Source organism: Diceros bicornis, chromosome 2 (genome assembly GCF_020826845.1).
Source record: "Diceros bicornis minor isolate mBicDic1 chromosome 2, mDicBic1.mat.cur, whole genome shotgun sequence".
Classification (NCBI taxonomy): Eukaryota; Metazoa; Chordata; class Mammalia; order Perissodactyla; family Rhinocerotidae; genus Diceros; species Diceros bicornis.
In genome coordinates this window covers 45,567,830-45,582,637 of record NC_080741.1, presented here as the reverse complement: position 1 = coordinate 45,582,637, position 14,808 = coordinate 45,567,830, and positions in this window count along the sequence as shown.

Here is a 14,808-nt window from a genome sequence, read left to right as displayed (position 1 = left end):
GTGCAGCCAAAGGTCAACCAGGCTTTACCACACAACTGCGTGTCCAACTGCCCTGGGAACCCGGGAATGGAGTTCCAAGAACGTGAGACCTACGACCTTCCTTGGCCATTCTTGGATGTGTGGTTCTGCCTCATGGGGGTTTTCCTCCTGTAATGCTGACCCAGCCTGCCCTTCTTCCACAGTGGAGCAGAGCTAGACAAGCCCCACACAGCAGGGTGGCCAAGTTCCATGAGGCCAGATCACCAGGTGGGTCTGCCTTCCTCACCCTCTGGGAAATAGGACAGTGCATGATCCTGCACTCTCCTAACAACTGCTGAGAACCTGATTTTCTTGGGAGTGCGTTACCTTTGGGCAAGTGGCCCTCCCACTTTCTTCTCCAAAGCCCTTTCACAAGCTGTCACTTCCCCCGCACCAAGGATCAGGGTGCTGTCCAAGGCCCCAGCACTTAGCTATTCCCAGAGTAGAACAGTCTAGATTGTAAGGCTTGTTTTCTTATCTTACCCTCAGGACTGCCATGTAGAGTTATGCAGTCTGTGCACTGCACAACTCCATGCGACACCACTTATACAGATTGATATAAATGATGAAATGCCCTACTAACCCTAATCCTTCTCACTTCTTCATGTCTCATCCTGACCCCTCCTGATCCGTCTATGTCATGTGACTCTAAATCAGGGCTTGGCAAACTATGGCCCACAGACTGGACACCTGGTTTTGTAAAGTTGTATTGGCACACAGCCACAGCCATTCATTTACATGTTGTCTATGGCTACTTTTGACCTACAATAGCAGAGCTGAGTAGTTCCGGCAGAGATCATATGGCCCACAAGGCCTAAAATATTTACTCCTTGGCCCTTTACAGGAAATGTGTGCCAACCCCTGCCCTAAATGGAAGTTGCTCAGTATCTTCATTCTTACACCCAGTTCCAAAGCCCCAAGGTGTAGCACCTGGCCGAGGGCTTCCCCTTGCTGAACCCCCCAATGCTCCAAAATCACCAAGGAGGCCAGAGTCACCTGGATTCGTCCATGGGCTCTGATCTCATCTCAGTTTGCAAATCACTTAACCCCTCGGGGCTCTGTCTCCTCGTGGGGATGGTGACAGTACTTACCTCACACCATGACGTGAGAATCAGTGAAATGACCTATGAGACTTTCAGCCTGCTATTAAGCACATTTTGCATGTGAAGAAACTGAGGTCTGAGAGATTTCTCACCAAAGTCATGGGTCATGGGAAAGCACGTGGCATGCAACTGTCACCCACTCAACACTAGTTTTCTCAGTTTCCTTTACCTGCTTCCTCTCTCCTTTCCCACCCTCAACTTACCGTTAAACACCTCCCTCCAAAAAAAACTAACACCCTTCATGAGGATGCGGACTGGGAGCGCTGATGGGCTCTGGGGGTGGATGGGGCATTTCTAACAGACGTTTGGTGTCGTAAAGTCCTCCCCACAGTCCTGGGTTAGAATCCGGAGGCCATGGTTAGGAACATCAAATCTCACTCTGGAAAACCCTCATACCTCTGAAGGAGTGGCCACACGGGGAGGCCCTGCCCCCAACTCCAGGTCCCATCACCGTTATTCAGGGGGTGACCCTCTGACCATGGGGCCCCTTGTGGAATATTAACCAGGAAAGGCCTGCAACTCAGGGGGTGGGCATGCTCTCTGCACTGGCCACAGCTGATGGCCTGGAATGGAACTCAAGTTCCAGAGAGGATCCAGGGCTGGAGTGGGGATGGGAGACCTTTGTTCTTTGGCCACGCATCTCTACTCCCTGCTATGGCCACCCATCACTTGTTCTGAAAAATCCAGGATGAATCCCTCCAAGCTTTCCCTGACTACTCAGCAGTGAGTGGATAGGGAGACATAAAATAACAAAAAGTCAAGTGGGATGAGAACCACAGAGGACGCTGGGTGTGGGCAAAGCAGCAGGGAGGGAGCCAGAGTGTCTCATTATTGAGCCACGAATCCCAGCACACAGGGCCCCAAGGAAGTGAAGCCTTGACCTATCCCTATGGGCCTAAGGAGATTGTCACCAGCTCTCATTGCCCCAAACACCAAGCAAGGAGGGTAGCTGAACCTGGGAGAGCCACTGAAAGCCAGGAGTTGTCTCCTCCATTGAGTTTACAATATGATGGGAGGTGACCAAGGGTAAAAAGAGGGAGATCAGGACCTACCAAGGATGCCCCCAAGGGCTGGCACCTGCAATCTAGACATACGTGCTAAGATTACCTCATATACATTGCCTTCCCCAGGCCCTGATCTCTATCATGCTTCTAGAGGAGCTGGGACAGAGTGAGCTCTCTGCTAGGGCACACCAGACTTTTCCTTGTACTCTCTCTCTCTCTCACCTTTGCTCCCCCCAAACTCTTCCCTCCTACAATCAAGCCTCTTATAAGAATTCTAGGCTGCCTTTTAGAAATTCAATTTAATTTAGTTCAATAATTACTGAATACCCATTCCAAGAAAGGCGTGAGCAGACGTTTCTACTTAGAGGTCACACCATCACCACAAATGTAAATTAAATTGTCTATAAACTAAAGATTGCATATTTATTTAACTCTACCTAGTGCTTTAGTTCAAGGCTTCCTGTCTGTTTTTACATCTCACCATTCCCCATTTTCACGGTGACCTTACACCCTCAGGCAGATTCAGGAAATCCCACATCCACAAGCCCTCCCCTCTCAGGCAACTTTCTTGGATCAAGGTCCCAAGTAGTAGAGCCTGAGAGAGAATTCTTGTGTATTTGGGTTTGGTGGTGCTCAGGAGAAGGGGAGAGGAGAGCAGGAGGGAGTGGGGGAAGGTGCTAAGCAAAGATGTGGTTTCAGCTGGAGACTAACCTCAGCCTGATCCCCTGGGGAGTTCAGAAGAATGAATTGCACCACAGACTGGCTCCCACAAGGAGGCAAGGGGGCAGGCTTTTTGTGCCCCCTGCCAGTCAGTCATCTGGTGCAGAGTGTAACCTCCTAAGTAAGGAAGCTCCTGTTTGGCCCAGGGCAATTCCCCAGAGAAGGAGACAGCTCTGAGCCACTAGTGGCCATCCTCCCAACAGCTGGGAGTGGTTGCACCAGCCTGGTAAAGAGGCCTGGGCGGAGCACCACAGCACCTAGTCATGGTCACCCCTGGGAGCTCAAGGCAGAGTGATAGATTCCTGACTAGATCAGAGAGATTATTCATTTGAACCCTCTGTTCCACAGACAAGAACACTGTGGTGCAGACGGGGATGGTGACTTGCCAAGGCCACTGAGCTCATCTGTGGTAGAGCTGGGACAAGAATCCATACTTTCTGACTCTCAGACATGGCTTTGCAGCATGAGCATTGGCCTGACTCTTGTGTCAAGAAAAAGTGGTAACGATGTTAATGCATCAATTCTCAATAATGTCATCTTAAAGGCATTAACTGAAGGGGTTAACATAACCCAGTCACTGCCCATTTGCACACAGTATTTTAAAATTTATGGGACTATTGTTGTGGAAAAGTATCTATGTACCCCAAAATATGTTTTCCTCTTTGAGTAAAGGACATTTAAAAGGAAGTACTATATTTGCTCAAGTGTCTTCAGAGAAACATGATTCAAATGTAAATGGCTGTGGATGGCAGGACTATGACAACGGTCCAGATGTGAAGGGCAAACACAAGGGTATGCTGTGGAAAATTTTGTTCTGGAATGTTCAAGCCCTTTTTTTTTTTATCTTGCACAGCTCAAAATGTTGACCTCTTAATATACAAAACTGCCAAATCAGTTTTATAATGCAAATTTAAAACAACCTACTAATGGTGCCAGACTCTGTTTTTCAAAACTGCTTTCATTTGCAGCAAATTGATATGTTCATTCAACAAATAGTGATTATGTGATTGCACTTCAAACCACGTACTGATATTTATGGGCAAGTCATCTACTCTGTCAACTATGAGGAGAACAGGCGAGGCTTTCTGTAAACTGAGGATATTATCAGGTCTCCCATATCTGACAGACCTTACTGTGAAGGCATGTGGTAGCAAGTAGGCTTAAGATGGTCCCCATGATCTCTGCCTCCAGGTGTTCAGGCCCTTCTGTGATCCTCTCCCCTCCAGTGTGGATGGGACCTGTGACTTCCTCCAGGTCAGACCAATAGAATCTGGCAAAGGTAAAGAGACATCAATTCTGTGGTTACATTACATAAGATTGTAACTTCTGTCTTGCTAGCTGACTCTCTGTTGTCTTCTCACCTTACAAGCTTTGAGAAGGAAGTAACCACAATGGGGAGGTTCAGGGGGCAAGCAACTGAGGGTGGCCTTCAGTTGACAACCAGCTAGATACTGAGGTTCTCAATCCATCAGGATATATGGAACTGAATCCACCAACAACCACGTGAGCTTGAAAGCAGATCCTTCTCCACTCAAGCTTTCAGATGAGACTCATCCCTGGCCACCACCCTGATTGCAGCCTTGTGAAAGATCCTGAAGCAGAGGACCCAGCTACACCATGCCTGGATTCTTGATCCAGAGAAGCTGGGAGATAAAAAATGTGTATTTCTTTGAGTCACCAATTTTGTGGTAATTTGTTACACAGTAATAGATGTGCAAGACATTTTTGGGGGGAAATGTCTATAAAAGGGAGAGAGCTAAAGTAGGAAGGGTGAGCTGACATGTGTGAAAGGAGAGGGAAGAGGAAAGACAATGCGGCAAGAAGAGTCTCAGGCAGCAGTGCAGTTCCAAGCAAGTTTCTGCCAGGTCAACGGGGGGCATTTAGGGCAAAGTTGTCCATTTAGAGGAGGCCTGCATCGGGCTCTAGCACCCTACTCATGCTCAGTCATTGGCTGGGAGGTGTCTGGGATGAGCATGGCCTCGGTGGGAATGCAGAAGTGGATCCAGAGGGGCAGCTTTGGGGGTGTCGGTCACTACTTCCCCACAGCAGATGGTCTGAGCAGTGCCTTCAATGGTCACCTTACCCTTTTCTGAATAGTGAGGACTTTTCTTTCTGCAGCCACTCATCTCAGCTTAAATCTCACTCCCCAAGGTTTCCCCAATCATCTGCCACATGGTCTCAATCTCAGCACTTATACCTTCATAGCATTTACTGGGAACTGTAATTATTTTACTTATTTCCGAATAAATACTTTTTAAACTGCCCCCCATCCCAGCTATAAGTGCCAAGAGGACAAAGAGTGTGTTCTGTTCTGCACTTTTTATTTGCTCAGTGCCCAGCACACATTAAATGCACAACACACACTTTTGAATGAATAAGTAAATAAACTTTCACAATTTATTTAGTTTTTTTTTCTCTTATAAATGGCAGATAGCTGAATTAAAACCCCATTGTTTTAGGGTATTTGTCTTATTTAATATTGATTTTATATTATTTGAGAGTCTTTTTTTTTTTTTTTTTTTGCTGAGAAAGATTTGCCCTGTGCTAACATCTGTGCCAATCTTCCTCTATTTTGTATGTGGGTCACAGCCACAGCATGGCTGATGAGTGGTATAGGTCTACACCCAGAATCCAAACCTGTGAACCTGGGCCGCTGAAGTGGAGCATGCCACACTTAACCACCAGGCCATGAAGCTGGCCCCAAGAGTCTGTCTTTTTAACTGAGGGTGTAGTAATTTCCTATTGTTGCTGTAACAAATTACCACAAAGTCAGTGGCTTAAAATAACACAAATTTGTTATCTTACGGTTCTAGAGATCCAAATTCCAAAATGGGTCTTACTGAGCTAAAATCAAGGTGTCAGCAGGGCTGTGTTCCTTTCTGGTTGCTCTAGGCTAGAATCCCTTTCCTTCTCATTTCTGGTTCTAGAAGCTGCTCACATTCCTTGACTTCTGTTCCCCTTTCACCTTCAAAGCCAGCAGTGGCGGCTGGAGTCTCATGCATCACACTGACTCTGACTCTTCTGTCCCTTCTTCCACATTTAAGGACTTCTGATTACATTGGCCTACCTGCATACTCTGGATAGCTTCCCTATTTTGAGGTCAGTTGATTTGTAATCTCAACTCCATCTGCTACCTTAATCCCCTTTTGCCACATCCATATTCACAGGTTCCATGATTTAGGAGTGGACAGCTTTGGGGACCCATTGATTCTGCCTATCCCAGGATTTAACTCATTCATATTTGTTGTAATTGAATGTTTTGACTAATTTATTTTGTATTTTGTTTTACATTTATTATGATTTTTATATTTTCTTTTTTCTTACCTTTTTTTTTGTTATTGAATTGGTTATTTTTCTTGGTCCTTTCTTCTCCTCTAGTGGCTTTGAAGTTTTAAATTCTATTTTCATCTAGTTCTTATCTCTAAATATTTAAAATCAATTAAAAAAATATTTTGTTCCAGCAAAGTGAATAATTAATATCTAAAACATCCCCTACCCCTGAACCTGAAAGTCATTTAGCATGCTTTTACTTTTCTCTTACTCCTCACCCGTCTCTTTTATTTTGTTGACATCATCAAATTTTAATGTATAGAATTTTAACATATGATTTTTAAATAATTTTGCTTCTATTGCTTATGTTTAGAAATCCCTACTTTAAGCTTCACAGAGACTATAGTTAAGACAATAATTTTTTTATAAGTTTTAATGAGAGAGTATTTTGGTATTTCATTTCATCTTATTTATAAGGTTTTTTGCTTACCTCTTTATAAAAAATTTTTCTCCAGAAAGAGCTCTTAGGTGGTAAGCTTTCTGGGTCCAGCGGAATCTTCATGGGCATGCAACCTGTGTAGTTGCATGGGGCCCTACATTCAGAAAAGCCCCCGCTTGGTTTAATGTTCTGCTATCACCATCTTAAAACTCTTAATGTATTTTTTAACAAGGGGTCCCACATTTTCATTTTGCACTGAGCCCCGCAAATTACACATCCAGTCCTGTCTGGGTTTTTGCATGTTTAAGAGCATTGTTAATTTGCTCTCACACTTAATGATAGTAAAGTGAGTATAGAATTCTAGGTCCAAAGTCGTTTTCCTTCAGAATTTTGTAGATAGTTCCCATTTTGAAGACGAGCAATCGGGTGCCAGTCTGATTGTTGAAACATAAACTTTGTGTGTATGTCTCCCTCTGGGAACTTGTAAATTTTTCTCTTTATTCTTAGCCAAGGATCCTTGGCATCTTCAAGAGGATGAAATTTCACTAGGTGACGTCTATGTGTGACTTTTTCCCCACTTCTCACTACCTGAGGCACCTCAAGGAAATTCACTTTAAAAAATGGACTATTTTCTATTCCCTATTAAAATATCTAAAAAGTCTCTCTTTCTGCAATGTCTATTAGATGGAAGATAGATCCAGGAAATCCAATATTCATGTCTCTCATCAGCTTGTTTTTTCTATTTTCTATCTCTTTGTCAGATTTCCTTGACCATACCTTCCAGATTACAACTCCAGGCAAGGCTTATCTGTCAGCAGTCCTCAGGAGAAAGGTCGGATGAACCAGCTGGCAGCCAATGCCAGCAACAGCTGGCCCAGGAGAGGCCACATGGGCAGAGTACCAACTGCATCTGCTCTAACAAGTTAATTCTGTGAAATAAGGGTACCATTCCCACGGAGGTCTTATAAGGATTAAACAAAACAATGTTGCAAAGCTCATAGCACACAATTAGTGTACTAAAAATATTAGTTTTTATGAGAGATGAGCAGTATTTAAACACCAGCTTCTTAATATTTCATTTCAAATGCCACCTCCTGCTTCAGCTTTCTTGATCCCCTAGGCCAGATGCAATCTCCCTCCCTTTACAACAACACAATGTTTACCTTACAGTATAGTTGCCCAAGTACACAAAGAAACTATAGACTCCCAAATAGCTTACGACCCAGAAGGAAAGAGTCCACACCTTACTTATTTTCTTGACTGGAGTCTCTGTAGCATTAAATACAGTGTTGGCCTATACTGTTACAATATTTACTTGAGCACCTTCTATCATAGAGCAACTTGTAATCATTCTGAAAATACCACTTCTGCTTTGCTAAGGCATTGGCGGCTTTGTGAGATCTCAATCAAAACTTACCTACACAACCAAGTTATCTACCTTTGTTATGTCTGTGATTTTCTGTAAAGATCCTGCCCACTCTAACGCATAGCAGGCCAACCGTACACAATTATTTATATTTGGCAACACTGCTAAAGGAAGTCCGAATGAAAATAACTCTAAAGGAAATGAGTCTATTTTGGTTCCAATGTCCTGGCTGATCACTCCTTAGCTGTGTGATCTTGGGCAAGTCTTAACCCAACCCTTAAGTCTTAACTTAACTTCTTTGAGCTTTATTTTCCTCCTTTGCAAAATGGAGATGGTTTTGGAGATACCTTTCAATTATGCCTGGTCCCATCCCCCAACCTCCTCATATTCACTTCTACATCTGCACGTTGCCCTTAGGATGAAATCCAAAATCTTGTGAGTTACACAGAACAGACAGTAAGGGTAAAATAAGGTTTTTGTGGAACCTTTTGTAAAAGTGCTTTTTCTGTCTTCATCCACAGGATACCATTTTCCTCCAATCAACTGAGACGACCTTCTTTCCATTCCTCAGACACACCGGGCTCCCAGTCGTATATTCTCTGTCTACCTCATCATGAGGTCACTGCAGTTGTGCATCCTTTAACCTGTCATTATCAGGAAGGGGACCTACTGCTTTTTCGCAAGGGTGGATCTCTTGGGAGTTCTGCCCAAGGCCGTTATGGTTAGAGTTGCCATGAAAACTTTAAAAACTCATATTTTAAAATGAACTAGCTTTTTCTTTGCTGCTCCTCGGTGCTCAGTCTCTCTCCCAGCAAACAGGTTAGGAACCAGGAAACCCCTGCTGTTACATGCAATTCTAACCACCCAGCAGATTAAAAAGAGCAATTTGGAAGTGCAGTGAGAATGCCAGCTGCGTCTTCCTACATCCAGGGCTTTATGTGCAAGGCTTAGGGGTATGCATTTTAAGCGCTCAGGTCTTATTCCTCTTCCTTGGTTCTCAGCTGTGTCTCCGAGAGTAGAGGTTGCTCAGTAGGTATGAGTGTGACGCCTGACTTAATGGCTGGCTCCTGTTCCCACAGGCCAAAGGTAAATGAATGATGAGGCAGATATCAGAGCAGCAATTCACAGGTCACAGGACTGTAATTCTCAGAATTCCAGATCCCACTTCCTCAGTCTCAGTGTAGTAAACACACCCTCATTAGTATCTGCTCAGTATTTTCATATTCCTTCTTGATCAGCATTGGAGAGTGGAGATATGGAGGAAATGTATCAGGGGCATCACCTTTAGGGTTTTTATGGGTTAGTGTTAGGAAATCAGGAATAGTTTCCATCAGTAATGCAGAAGTTTAAAAGCATTCATACCTCAAGATTTTTGCTGGTTTCCAGACTAAGATTTCACTAACCTTATCCTATAGTTGGTGCCATGAGGTTCCGAGTAATGCAGAATATTGGGGTACTTTACTGTATTATCTGGAGCTAGAACCTTCCTGATTTATAAGAATTTGACATTTCTCAAAAATTTAGCTATTTTGTTTTTGTTAGCTTAGGAAAAATTTGCAGCACTAGGGCTATTAGATTACAATAAACCAGCACAGCTCCAACCATAAGAATGAGAAATACAATTCCAGAGAGAGCAGAGGCCTCAGGAACAATGCACCAACGAAACGTTGCAAGGTTCTGGAGCCACTGGTGGGCGGGGTAAGCAAGGCCTGAGAGGCCAGCAAAAGCTAAAGACTGAAGGGCTTAAAAGGAAGCTGCTTTAGGGAGATGAGACCGAAATGGCGGATTCTAGACAGGATATTGACTGCAAGCTATATTTGGTTTTCATCTCAGCTAAGTTTGGGGCCTCATTCTCTAAGGACAGTACAAATACCACACTGCTTTTCCTGCATTCGCTAAGTCTTGTTTACATTTCTACAGCAAACTGAAATATCCACAGATCGCTAGACGTGGCCACAGGAGGCTGATGGTAAGTAAAGTACAGAAATAAGATGCAAATGTGTCTTTCTGCAAGGCCAGCCTCTACCTGGCCAAGTCTCAAGCTTGTACAGCAGGAACACTAGAAAACAGTGATCTCAAAGTCTGATCCCAGAGTCCCACTTCCAGTACAGATGAGGAAGATCCTACTGGGGACCAACCCACCCACTGATACAGCTATAAACTAGACAATATCAAGAAACGACAACCTGAAGGCGCTGGAGAATGAGCAGCAGCAAGCACAGTCAGGGACAGGGGAGGCCACAACTCAGGGCCACGAGGTGGGCAGCTTCTCCCAGAACTCTGGTAGAAAACCAGCAGTCTTTCTGGCTTCAGGAAACAGAGGACAGAGTTCAGGGCAAGCACAGCCACTGCAAAATGAGGGGCAGTCCTGGAAAGGAGAGAGACAGAGAGGAGCCTCAAAGTCTGAATATAATCTTACCTGAATTTCTGCCTGGCTGAATAGGGCAGACTATAGCTAAGGATAAAATAATTGAAGTGAGATTTCAGCTGCCACCAAGAGACAGCATTTGCAGTTTGAGTCCAACCAAATTACCTGCCTAATAAACTAAATAAAAAATCGACACTGCTATGTCTGATGTATTGAGGGGTGCCTGTTAAAAATGTAGATTCCCAAGCCCCACCCACAGATCTGCAGAATTGGAATCTCTTGGGGGTAGTGCCTCAAGTCTGTATTTGTAACAAGCAGCCTGGATGACTCAGGCACCCTGGAGTTTAAGCCTCGGGGCTCTGCAAGTTGGTATCGTCCACACCTAGTGCTCAGATGTTTACTGAAACAGCCTGTACTGAAGAGCACAGTGTCTGTCTTTGGCTGCCAAGGAAGATATGTCAGCTGCCTGCGTTTTTGGTGCTGGCCACGTGAAGCTGAGAGGTCATTCAGAGGCACAGGGGAGATGCTTCACTCCTTAAGATCATCACGGAAAACTTTTTGATATTGAACAGGGCCACATAAAGATGGGACAGCTGTCCCTCAATAGTCTCCTGCAGGTCAGCATGAGGCCTCCCTGCTCTGCCATCTTTGACTCCTCATATCCTCTAACCCCAGTGCCCCTCTACTCCATGGAAAGCAGCATTTTCAAGTCTTAAATAGATATTAGTTAAAGATTTGCTGGGGTTTTCATGAATCAGCAGAAATACGACAAGCTGGTTGGCATCTTGGTCTCAACATTTGTTTCCATTGCTGTAACTTCCAATTATAAAAATATTCATAGATAAAAACTAGGAAAACAGCTCATAACAAACATGACAAACATAGCAGTAATGTTTGTAATGCACTTATCCTTCCACCCTGGTCATTGTGATGACTATGTCTAATTTTACCGAGAGGACATGGGCCCAGTCACTTAGCTCTTCATAGCTGTCTCCATGCCAAGTGTCCAGAGTCATACAATGTGGCAAACCAGATTTAGAACTCTCAGCCCTTGCATCTGTCCGCCAAGTGACCCCTCTCTCAAAATGAATACAATGTTTAATAAGGAAAAAGTAGGCATGTGTTATTCTAAATTTTCAATTAATGGGCATTTCATGGTAACCTTTTAAGACTTAAGCAAATATACAGAAAATGTTTTAAGGATTAAAATATATGGTGGAATAAAATTCCTTACCCATGTAATTTAGAAAACTACTTGATAAGAATTTCAATTTTATAAATTTTATTTTTGGAATTTTATTTATTTTTTTTCCCCCACAGCCCCAGTAGATAGTTGTATGTCATAGCTGCACATCCTTCTAGCTGCTGTACGTGGGACGCCGCCTCAGCGTGGCTGAAGAAGCAGCGCGTCGGCACGTGCCCGGGATCTGAACCTGGGCCGCCAGCAGCGGAGCGCGTGCACTCAACCGCCAAGCCACGGAGTCGGCCCAGAATTTCAATTTAAAATCTGGGAGCTAATCTATTTAAGTGGTCCTATAGCCAGGCTACAGCCAGAAAACGTAACTGGTTCTAATTTAATATAAGGTTAAAAAAATTATTTTAAGAATTTTTAAAGGAAGTAGCAGGAGAGATATGATGGGGCATATGAGATGGGGAGAGATAGAAATAGAAGTAGAGCTTAATAGATATAAAGATTTGGAGAAATATATACTCTAATTTAAGTGCCTCTTTCAAGTTTAAGCAAAAGAGGACAAATGAAGAGGGCAGTTTCGTGTTGGGATTGTGTTTCTATCTTAGGGAGAACAGAGACATACCAGTTATAACTTTACAGCTTAATCTGCGATAATTAAATTACTGAGACATAGCCTGCTACACTCTGAACACCTGTCCCCCTTCCTCCAATCTGGGTCTGCACATCCACACAGATAACACCACAGCTGGTAAGCCCCTTTAGTTATTTTCTTACCTATTTCATATTAACCAAGATGTTTTTTCTATATTTTATATGGTTTTTATTAAAACATAATGAATGCACAAGGACCCAAAATCTACAAAAGCATAAACAGAATTGTCCCTTTTCAAAGATAACCAGTTAACAAACTCATGTACATATTTATCCTCCCCAAAATGTCTTATACATGAGCATGTAGGTAAGTATATCTTTATGTAACTTCATAGACACACACTATTCTGCATGTATATACATGTGTGTACATATGTATATATATAAAATACTATCCTGAATTTTTGTTTTTTTTTTTTTAAATTTTTTTCATTAAAGATATTCTGGAAATTTTCCATATTGTCACTTATAAACCTACCTCATTTTTTTCCAGCTTTATTGAGATATTATTGATGAATAACATAAATAAGTTTAAGGTGTAGAATGTGATTTGATACACATATATATTGAGATCTACCTCATTTTTAAGGCTGCATAATATTCCAGTGTATAGATGTACTATAATTTAATCAGTCATATATTGGGTTCCAGGCTTTGATATTACAGTGCTGCAATGAACATCTCGTAGATGTCTTTGCACATTAGTGCTGGTGTATTTGTGGGATTGAAAACTGGAAACAAAATTGCTGTGTCAAGTTGGTATGGAGCACTTATAATTTTGTCATATATTGTAAATTACTTGCCAAAGGGGTAACACCTATTTACAGTCCCACCAATAGTGTATTAGAGTTCCTATTTGCCTTTAGCCTTGCTAATACATCACCCCAACCATGCTCTCCTGCAGCATCATTTTTCCCCTCTCTGCTGGGGTTATTCAAAAGGATCCCCCTCCAGCTATTATCCACTTGTCTGCTCCTTCTTTACTGCTAAAAAAAGTTATCTATACTGGCAGCCTCCAATCTCTATCCATTCTCTTTTATTCTTTACATTTCTATTATGGAAATTCTTAAGCATGCATAAAAGTAGAGGAAATAGAATAATAATAAACCCCTACAGAAGCCCCTATGTATCTGTCACTCAGCTTCAACATAACATTCTGCTCATTTTATCTATTTCCTGCCCCTTGCCTTTTTTTTCTTAGAATATTTTCAGGTAAATCTCAGTCATAACTTCAACCACAAATACTTTAGTATGTTATCTCTAACAGATAAAGGCTTAAAAAAACACAACAAAGGTAGTCACTATACCTTTATTTCACTGGACATAATTCCTTAATATCATCTGATATCCAATCCATCTCAAATTTTTCTCTAAGTGCCTTGAAAAATGTCTAAGTTCTTTTTGTTCAAATCAGGATCCAAACAAGTCCTTTAAGTTTCTCCAATCTTTAAGTCCCATCACCAACATCTGTACTTTACAACTTAAAATTAATTGAAGAAACTGGATTATTTGTCCTATGGAATTTCCCACATTCTTGATTTAGCGTGTTATTTAACACATTCCTCAATATCCCGTGTTTTTACAAACTAACTGTTAGGTGTAGAGGCTTGATTAGATTCAGGTTCAATTTTGTTTATGTGGGGCAATAACTCACCATGGCTGGTGTTGGGTTCTTGCCATTACAACACATCGCAGGCATGTAACATCTCCTTGGTCTTTTTTAGTAACGCTAAGATTAATCACTGAGTTCAGATGTTATCAACCTGAGCCATCCAAAACCTTTTCCCATCAACTTTCACCAAATACTTTTAGCAGCCTAGATCCATTATTTCACTAGAAGTGACAAAATGGTGATTTCTTAATCCTATCATTTCTCCGGCATTTAGCTATGATTCTTAAGTGAGGAACCTTCCCTTATCAGGTTAACCTGATACACAAAAAAGGATAAATGCTTCATTTTTCCAGTTAGCAATTTTCAACATAATGTGTTGGTGGCCTAGTAACCTCCAAAGGTGACCAATGTATTTTTTTTTTTTTAACTGTCATTATGACCTCACGGATTTTTATACGTTTCAATCCACTATTCTTTTTGATGCTCCAATTGTTCCATCTTTGGCCAATGGGAACCCCTTCAAGTTGGTTCCTGGGTCCTTTTGACATGACCTTACTCTGATTACTTCCTTGTTTTCAGACACAAGATGTTCCAGACTCATCTTGTCCTTTCCCTGCCCCTTTTAGTGGGACAGTCTTGGTGCTAGGGTGGACCTTACTGCTGGGTTGTGATTCTTTCTAGGTCTTTTCAGTGGACAAAGCTATGCAAAATGTGTTTTTCAGAAAGAGAAAAATAAATTGGAGTATTTTACTGGTATTTCCAATTGAAATATACAACTACAGGGGTTTTACTTGATTTTATTTTTGTATCTCTTTTCTCTGGTGATGAAAATCTTGGCTCTTAATTCCATTGACATAATAAATATTCGCTTTGTCATATATAAAAATACACACAGTTTCAAAATGACAACACCAATATCATGCCTAAAAATAAAAGTACTGAATGCAGTTTAAGATTTCTTTGTGATTCTTTGGTCTGTAGAATATATTCCATTAGGAAAGTGCAGACAAAATGCTGGGCTTTAAAGTCACTTGAAATAATTCTTCTATGTGTGGTTATACTTTC